The 9,924-nt window shown below is 34.0% G+C and overlaps 1 pseudogene; it reads left to right on the top strand.

Moving 5' to 3' along the window:
• The first annotated feature begins 1,294 nt into the window (after window positions 1-1,294).
• Window positions 1,295-4,108, top strand: LOC110426400 (cytochrome P450 705A5 pseudogene; annotated as a pseudogene).
• The last annotated feature ends 5,816 nt before the right edge of the window (window positions 4,109-9,924 follow it).

Here is a 9,924-nt window from a genome sequence, read left to right as displayed (position 1 = left end):
TATTTACACTTGAGCATTTAGCTCATTGGTTGGTGCATAATCCCCCTACCTTAAGAGCAAGGTTCTAATCCTCCCTCGGCCAATTATAAAGAAAAAAAAAACTTGTATTTTAATAAATAAGAGTAATTCTGAAAATTGACATTATATTCCTATCAAAGTACTTGTAAACTAAACGTTACAATGTTATCTTCCCTGCGGTTTAATCGTTACTTTGCTTATATGCCAAATACTATAATGTTATCTTCCCTACAATCACATTACTTGCAATCATATTACATTGTAAAGTACCAAACGCCACTAAAAACTTATTAAACTCTATTTAACTTAGTTTTCTTTCTTTCTTTTTTTGTCATCTTTAAAAATGATATTCAAAACTCCCCCTTAATGAATACATCTACATTTTCTCCTAATCTTTAATCAGATTTTAATGAATGAGGATCATAAGCACTCATACAACTATGTCATACAAGCTTATGAATATAGTTTAATAACATCAAGAGTAAAGTTTGTAACTATGTAAGAACAAATCTATGAAAGTTAAATCATTTCAAAAACTTGTCAAAGATCACCCAAATAATGTTCAAGCAAATTTGATCATTTTGGCATGATCAAAACCATAATAATGTTAAAGCTAACAATATTTTTATATATAATAAAAAGATAAAAGTTATTTTAAAAATATTGAGATAATGCAAGAGATTTTTATCTTGAAATGAAAGGGAGGAACATCTTATCTCTTGTAACTTAACTATAGGATGAAAAAAAAAAGGAGTTATATGATTGATAACTTAATTTATATGAAATACAAAATTTATCTATAATGAAAGGTAGAAAACAATAAAAATGGAATTTTAGAATTCAATACTAATATATTGTTTTAAGGCATAATACTTAACAAAAATATTTTAAATTATTTAAAAGAATTAAATAAGTCATTTTTTTATTGCATGTAATCAAATTTTTATATTCTTATTACTAATTTATTGTTGTTAGACATAATACCTAACAAAAAAATTTAAATCATTTAAAAGAAATAAAAAGGTTTATCTACCACGAGTACAAATGATTCTAACTAGTCATGAATCTAAGGTTACAGATATCAAATGATATATTTTTGTCAAAATAAGAATTTATATGGATAAAAATAAAAAAAATAATGATTTTTTTATATTTTATTTGATTCAAATAAGCTTTTATAATTAACGAAAAAATAAAAAATGTCATTTTTATATCTCACGTGACATATTGACATGTGAATGATAATATGACATAATTCACATAATTACATGGCATCTTCATCTTTCATATCAATGTCACGTAAATATAAAATAATAAATAATATTTTGATTAATAACTGTTTATTATAAAAATCTATTTAAAATACAGACTTAAAACAATAAAAACTTATTACAGCATTATAAGGTACTTCTACGGAACGAGGTGTGAGCCGGCTTATGATGTCGGAGTCCAGCAGTTAATACCGAAAACGTACGCCCGAATAATAAATTGCTACTTACGTAGTGACTACAAAGGTCAAAAGAGAGCATCTACTCTATATATAAGTCCCCGTCACTCCATTATTTTGTCCACGGAATTTGGAAAAAGATTGCAAGATGAATTCCATCTCAGACCTGCATTACTACTTGCTATGCTTCCTCCTGTCGCTCTTCTCTGCATTTCTTATTCGATCCGTCTCCAACAAATCCAGTAAATCAGCTCCCGGCCGCCATCTTCCCCCAAGCCCACCGTCCCTCCCAATCATCGGTCATCTCCACCATGTCAGGCCATTACTACATCAATCCTTCCACCACCTTTCTTCCAAATACGGCCCACTACTCTATCTCCGCCTCGGCTCTTATCCCTGCCTTGTCGTTTCCTCGCCCTCAATGGCTGAAGAAATCTTCAAGACCCAGGATGTCAACTTTGCAGCTCGCCCTGTACCACCTTTTGAAGACGGCTTACTCTTTGGACCCGACAGCTTTACCACCGCTACGTACGGAGACTACTGGCGGTTCATGAAGAAACTTTGCATGACTGAATTCCTTGGAACACGACAGGTCAAAAGATCAGGGACTGTTCGGCACCAAGAAATTACACGGTTTTTGCGTCAGATGATTCAAAGTGCAAGCAATACTGAGGTTGTTGGCGTGGGGGCTCAGCTCATGAAGCTTACAAATAATATTATTTGCAGGATGGTGATGAGTACAAGTTGCTCGGAGGAAGATGATGAGGCGGAGAGGATTAGAGAGCTGCTGAAGAGATCATTTCAGCTGGTTGGAAAGATGAGTCTTGCTAATTCGTTGGGACCATTGAAGAAATTTGGATTTTGGTTATATGCAAAAGAAGCGAAGGAGGTGACTACAAGGTATGATGAGTTGTTGGAGAAGCTACTTAAGGAGCATGAAGAGAGAGCAAAAAACAATGATAGAGAGGGTAATAAGGATTTGATGGATATTCTCTTGGAAGCTTATCATGATGACAAGGCAGAGTTTAGGATTACTCGGGGACAGTTGAATCCTTCATTCTGGTAACACATTTTTTCTCTTTTTCTATTATAGTGACAATTGGCAGGGATAAGATTGAATAACCACTTATCCTTCTAAGAAGAGAAATTATATTAGGCTCCGCTTCTATGCCTGCGGCTCCCACTCGGCCAATATTATTAATCTAATCTTGGTTCCCTAGCTTTTACACCAAACTTGAGCCATTTCTTTATAATTAGTTTGACCAGTTTGGCAATAATTAGTTGTTTCCTGACTACCTCTACTCCTAATTAGGGAAGGGAAAAATTCTTTAATCCAAGCAAAACCACAAAATGGGAAGTAATTAGAGAAAGCGCGAGAGAGAAAATTTTCTATAAAAACCTTAAACTCCTTTGATTCTAAATTGAATATTCATTTTTCAAATATCATTAAATTTTAAAAGTGATTATAATTTTCATTATAATTTTACTCAATTTGTTTGTAATCTGTCTTTTGTGTGTTTTTCTTTCTTGTTGGGGGATGCCAGGAACTCTTCATTGGGGGCACCAGTACTTCAGCAGAAGCCATGCAATGGGCAGTAGCAGAGCTCATTAATCACCCTACTGTTTACAAGATTGCCAGAGATGAAATAGAGTCATTTGTTGGAAGAAGTAGACTAGTTGAGGAAACAGATATCCCAAGCCTCCATTATCTGCAAGCAATTGTGAAGGAAACATTAAGATTACATCCAAATGCTACCTTAATACCCAGAGTCTGCCATCAAGACTGTACAATCAATGGCTTTGATATACCTGCAGGTACTCCAGTAGCAGTCAATGTCTATTCCATAGCCAGAGATCCAGCAATATGGCAAAATCCAAACGAGTTCTGCCCCGAGAGATTCCTAGTTTCCTCTAAATCTGAAACCAACGGACAGAATTTTGACTTTATTCCTTTCGGAGCTGGAAGAAGAGCGTGCCCTGGCAAAAACTTGGCTTACGCAGTAATGAGTACTGCAATTGCATCCATGATTCAGTGCATTGACTGGAAGGTTATCGGTGAGGATGGAGATGGGGCTAAACTTAGTATGCAAGAAGCAATAGGCTTGTCCTTGACGATGGCTTCTCCACTTCGATGCCTTCCTTTGGTTTATTTAATCCATTTGAAGCTTAAACATGACTATTTAAAGTCAACTGCAAATAATTTTAGTGGGAAACATACTCTTTTCTATGGTATAAAGACAGGGAGGATTGTTTTTATCCCTAAAAAATAAGTTGTTTTCAAAAATAACCATCTTTTTAATTTTAGCTGTTTTTAGTCAAGAGAGAAGATATTTAGACAAAAGTGCCTTTAATGAAATCTCTTTATATTCAAATTACACAATCTGAAATTTGAGTCAACTAAGAAATAGCAGTTAGAATAGCTCTATCAAGAGGAAGTGCAATTGCAGCTACAAGCATGAGGAAAAGAAGAACGACAAGAGGTGTAGCCTCTGGAAGGGGACAATGCTTCAGTTTTACACAAATGATGGACCAGGGCTAAAGATCTCCCCAAATGTCGTGCTTGTCATGAGCATTAGTTTCAGTGCTTTTGTTACCATTCTCCATGTCATGGGCAAGCTGTACTTTGTTTGTAAGGAGGCTTGAAAAGTGTAATAACATTAACAAAATTAAGTTTCCATCTGCTGATTTTCAATTTTGCTTTGATAGATTTGATTTCGCTCTCCTTTCTTTATAATACTAATATATTTTAATTTTCTTTTACTAAAAAATCAAATAAAATAATCAAAAATCTAATTATCCAAATTAAAAGATTTTGGATAATATCTTTTTGTCCAAATCTATTTCATTCCTGCAGCTTTGAATAATATTTCAATACATATTCATGTTCATGTCATATTTTTTTTATTTTAAACTTTTATCTCTATCGTTAAAGTGTTTAATTTTAAGAATTTATGTCCTATTGAATTACAAAGATAAAGAACAAGTTACACGTTATATTTAAAAAATGTTGTTATTGCATGCCAAGTCCAAGGTACAAATAAGACATACTATGGAAATGCTTTGCAACAATCCCCTTCTTGATGAGCTCTTCTTTAACGATTGCTTTGCTGTGGAGAGGTTGACAAATAAAAGCCTTTAGCTTATGTGAAGCTAAGTTCTTCCAGACCCATTTCCATATCTACCGAAATATCTCCTTGCCCTTTGAGTGTTTCCTACAAAAGGATTTAGGGACTATTCCCCTGATGCAGATCCTTTTCAAATTTCTAAGCTAATGCATCTCGAAAAGTAGTATTTACATGATAACTCTCGACAAGACCAATCAGCTGAATCCATTACTCCTCTTCCCAACCAAATTGTTAACGTCTCAATTTGATTCGTCTTTCCCATTGTTAATTAATTCATTGGCCAAATCCAAAAATTTGTCCACTCTTTTTTTCCGCTAAGGCATACACTCTAAGCACAATGTGTTTGAGGATGACTCCCCCCAATGCATTCATCAAACTAAAAAAGAATGCTTTCACCATTTCCGATAGCATACTTGAGATTAGGAAGAACTTGCACATAAAGCAATTGATCAGGGAAAGAAGGATAGTGACATTTCTGCTAAAAGTCAAGCATCTCCTATTACTATCAACAGTCGGTAAAAGACTAGTGCCATCCTATCCATTTTGTCAACAACAACCTCTTTCCATAAACTATTTCTCTCCTTGGTGAATCTCCACAATTGTTTATTGAGCAAGGAACTATTTTTAATTTTAAGATCAACAATCCCAATTTCACCATTGTTTTTGTGTTTTTAATCTTAATCTTTCATCTCGCCCATGGTATTTCAAATTTTTCAACAATTGGTCTCTACATGGAAATGGAATTTTGATGAGTTCCTAAGAACAAACCAAGGTAAGTTGTTGCTAATCACACCCACAAAGTAAGACAAAATTCGAGTCAAACTCTCACCACCTTCGAATCAATCCCTATTCCAATAATATTGGACTTGGTGAAATTAATTTTCAGATCAGACACTATTTGAAAGCACCATAAAATCCTCTTTACATTAAAAAGCTCCATTACATTAGGCTTGCATCAAAAAGTTATGACATTGGCATATTAGAGATGAGAAAGTGAAAAGTTTTTATGGAACTTTACACACCACTGTATAACCTCTTTCTCTTTGCTTTACTCATGAGAATGCTTAAAGTCTTTGCCACCATATCAAAAAGAAAAGGGGATAATGGTTAGCCTTTTTTTAAACCTTTCTCCATTTTAAATTGGTTTGTTGGAACCCCATTGACAAAAATCAAGACATAAGCAATCAAAATACACTTTTTAACCTAACTTCTCCACCTCTTACAAAACCCTATTTTAGCCATCACCAAGTCCATGAAACTTTAATTTATGCTATTGTATACTTTTTCGAAATTCACCTTAAGAGTGACACCTCCCTTATTCCCCTTCATAAAGAAATCGACCACTTCATTTGAAATAAGGGCACAATAAAAGTTGTCTCCTCTTAATGAATGAGAACTAATGCACCCTAATCACCTCATCAAAGACACATTTAAGTTTGTTGGGAAAGAGTAGTAGCAATTATCTTATAAATGCTTCCAATGAGTTTAATTAATCTATAATCATTTAGCTCCCCGGATTCTCCCTCTTAGGAATTAAAGCGATGAAAGATGCATTGACACTTGCTAGCAGCTTAGAAGAATGGAAAATTTCCTCCATAAATTTTGTAACTTCTCCTTTCAACGTATTACATTGGTTTTAGAAAAAGTTCAAGTTCAATTCATCTAGTCCTAAGGCCTAATTACTGTCACAGCTACATATAGTTTCCCACACTTTTTCCTTTGAAAACAATTCCTCCAAGGACATCATTGATTCCTCTTTTAGTTATCTAAACTTAGATTGGAGATGCCATAGCCTCAATATCTCCCCTCTACTATATAACCTCTCGAAATGATGAGCCACTTTTCTTTTCACCTTACCAAGATCATCTATCAAATGATCTCCCCCTTGATCATCTTGATTAAGTTAATACACCTTTTAGTTGAAGCAATCACATGAAAAAGCCTAGTATTTTTATCTCAATTCATAACCTATTTCTTTACGGATTTTTGGACCTTTCCTTTTCTTTGATTCCATATAGTTCTCACAACTACCTTTATTTCTCAATGAAGGTTTGCCTTAATCTATCATCATTTTGATATTGTTGCCACTTAATGCATAATTCATGAATCTCTTTCTCAAGGTTCAAGATGCTTTTCTACATGTCACCAAACCCTCTTTTCCAATCTTTAAATAAGGATTAAGATTTTTTAGTCTTCCCCATATTCGTTTACTCCTATCATTGGTGCTATTATCATCGCTCCATTTCTCTTCAACCAGCTTTTAAAACTCTTTTCATCAATTCAATGGCTAAAGAGTAAAGGGTTTGGCCATCAATCTATTAGTGACAGTCTTAGAAATTTTGGGTTATGGTTAGAAGCAGAATTAGGTGTTGTGTAGTTTCAAAATAAAAGGTTGTCTTTTCATATAAAAAGTTATCTTTTCATATTATAGCTCAAAAAGTGAAGTCAAATAGTATGACATAATGTGACTATTGGATTTTATGTTGTTTTTATGTGAATAATTATGTCTCTTGGTAAAGTGACATGCTTAAAAAACACTTTTAAGTCTAAAGGGTATAAGATAATTTTAAAACACCACAACTAAAAAGTTTGGATATGAAAAATTATCTCTTTATATTGTAGTTGAAAGATTATGTCTTATGGTATGAATGGTTTTTCTTTCATAAGGTAATTATTGAAACAATACCTTTATCCAAGGATTGTGTCCTGTAATTTACGGAGGTGTCGTCAAGACATAGAGGTACCTTGATGAAAGGCTTGTGTATTTAAGAAGAGACACTTGCAAAGTCTATATAAAAGACTTGTTGCCAACTATTTTGACACACCAAAATCAAACAAGATAAGAGTTGAAAAATCAAGAGTAAAAGAAGTGTTGTGTTTTGAAAATAAATAAAAACACTTAAGTTCCCATCATTTACAAAAGGAGTCCAAATTCCTTATAATCTACTTGCTGTAAAAAGTAGGCTCTAAAACCAAATAACTAACAAACCTTCATCTACATCTAGCGATCTATTCTCATATAGTGCAAGACAAAGTTAGATGTTGGCTTCATTAAATCTATCACGAGCAAAAATTTTAGTCAAGATTCATGTGGCATTTAAACTTATGTATTTAAGACTACGCAAGCCTATCCTTAAATATTTGCACAATAATATGGAAGCAAAAATAACTAAACTTGAAGAAAGATTTAGAGGGAAAATAATTATACTATTCCCTAAGAAAACAAATACCTAAGATCCTAAGCATAATTGACTATATAGGTAATTTAACTTTATTACCTTTCCCTAATGCCTAAGGGTGCTATTTATAATATAGCTTTTCCCAATCAGAAAACAGCTCTGCTTCTGTTGCATAACACAACTAAAGTAGTCAACAGGAGATTTAAATAAAAAAACTATTCTATCCCTGAGTATAATACCATTAGCCTAAAGTCCTAGTGTAAGTAAAATGAATAATAACAATATACAAGAATTCTTTCCAAACTAAACTACTACCATCCAAATAGCCTTCCTCAAATTGGGTTCCTCTCGTCTGCGGGTATTGTTACTTGTCCTAGTATATAGGTCGTGCACATATGGCTCGCTTGCGTATGGCCTAGATTTCCACCAAACTTCTTGGCACGACAAGCGTTCGTCCTGATGGTGTGCATCTGAGGGTCTTGTGGCCTTCAAGCATGCATCGAATCCACATAAAGCCTTTTGGTGTACAACTTATGTGCGTGAGGTTTTCTAAACTGTGGCTTCCAAGTTAATGTCCATTGATACGGCACCATCATGAACATAGCCCCCTCTCATGGAGCCAGGCTGTGCACAACTAAGTAGCATGCTGTCTTTTATTGCGAGGTCAAGTTGTGCATGAGTAATGTGGCTCATGTTCGCATAACTAATTGGCGGGTGGGCTGTTGAAATGCACAAGTCCTCTACGCTTCTCGCATGAGTGTGACATTCTCTTGGGCAACCTAACGAGCAGTGCTAGAGTGCCAAGCCTATCGATCCGCTTTTTACTGCTGGCATAGTTCGACCATTAAAATATTAGGAATATCTAACAACTCTTTACCACAAATGGCTTGCTTTCATTTGCCTACAAGCCTCTTAGCTGATTTATCTCTAGAGTGATAGGATCATCTTAGGGTTAAGAAACCTTTATATGTGCGATTGACTCTACAATCCCTAAGGACTGGGCATCTGACAAATTTGCGGATCATGACATTCTCCCCGACTCGATCTAGACAATGGCCTATTTTCCGCATGGCTTCACATCTCCATAAATCTTCAGTGGGGTTTGATAACTCTATTATATAAAGTTATCTTGCACATTTTTTAGGCATAGAAATAGCTAAGTCCTTGAGTTTTCAATTTGATTCTAGGTAGTTTTCATGATATTCATTATTAATGTTTAATGCATGTTGAATCATTTTTATTTCAAGCAATTTTAGTTCAATTTCATGTTAAAAGTTTTTGTGTCAGCCTTTACTGGTTTAGTCCTTTGTTGTTGAAGGTTTTCAAGTGCATGGAGTTTAATAGGAAATGAACTGTGCAAGGTGGCTTGAGGCATCTCTTGAAGATGCAACAATATTTTAAGCATAACTTGCACTACAGAAGTCCGATTGGTGTGATTCTTAGATCATTGAAGAGCTAAGAGGAAGGGCTTAAACTTTTGTATTTATCACTTTACCCCATTCTAATCGAATCATGGTCAAAATCACATTGAAATATGCTAGAATGTTGTAGTCTACACACAACAAAACAGAAGACCCAATGCCACAGCTTCACACTTCCAGTGCCATAGTGCTAAGTCTCATTGTTCATTTTGGCATTGCAGAACAGAGAGCATGGCACTATGGCTCTAGCAAGAGTTTCCAATTTTTTTTTGTAATTTTGATTTTTTTCACTCTAAGGCTTTAAAAAAAAGTATAAATAGGACTTCTCAATAGAGACACCAGCGAGGAAAGTAGTAGCTTTTTTAAAGAGAAAAAAAGAGAACATTCTACACAAGAGAAAACAAGAAGAAAAAAAAAAGATTGAGGATCAAAATCGACAAAGAATTATTTTCACTCTAATTTTGTTTTTCTTTCTCTTTCTTTTACTGTAAACATGAATTATTTTCTAGAGAAAATGTTTTTTGCTATAGATACGATGAACTAAATTATTTTTCTAGAATGGTGGTGGATTTCAATGTGTAGTCTAAATATTTTGTTTTGTTTTTATTTATTATGAATAAGTATGGTGATGTTTATTCAATTTTGTACTTATTGCCTTTGATTGCCTAATCAACAATTGATTGGTTATGGAAATCCAAATGAACTATATAGAGTAATTTTATATTAGACTAAGT

The sequence above is a fragment of the Theobroma umbraticum genome, unplaced genomic scaffold (genome assembly GCF_002168275.2).
Source record: "Theobroma umbraticum cultivar Fairchild unplaced genomic scaffold, ASM216827v3 scaffold_55.0, whole genome shotgun sequence".
NCBI classification, from domain to species: domain Eukaryota; kingdom Viridiplantae; phylum Streptophyta; class Magnoliopsida; order Malvales; family Malvaceae; genus Theobroma; species Theobroma umbraticum.
This window is presented reverse-complemented; position numbering and strand designations above follow the sequence as displayed.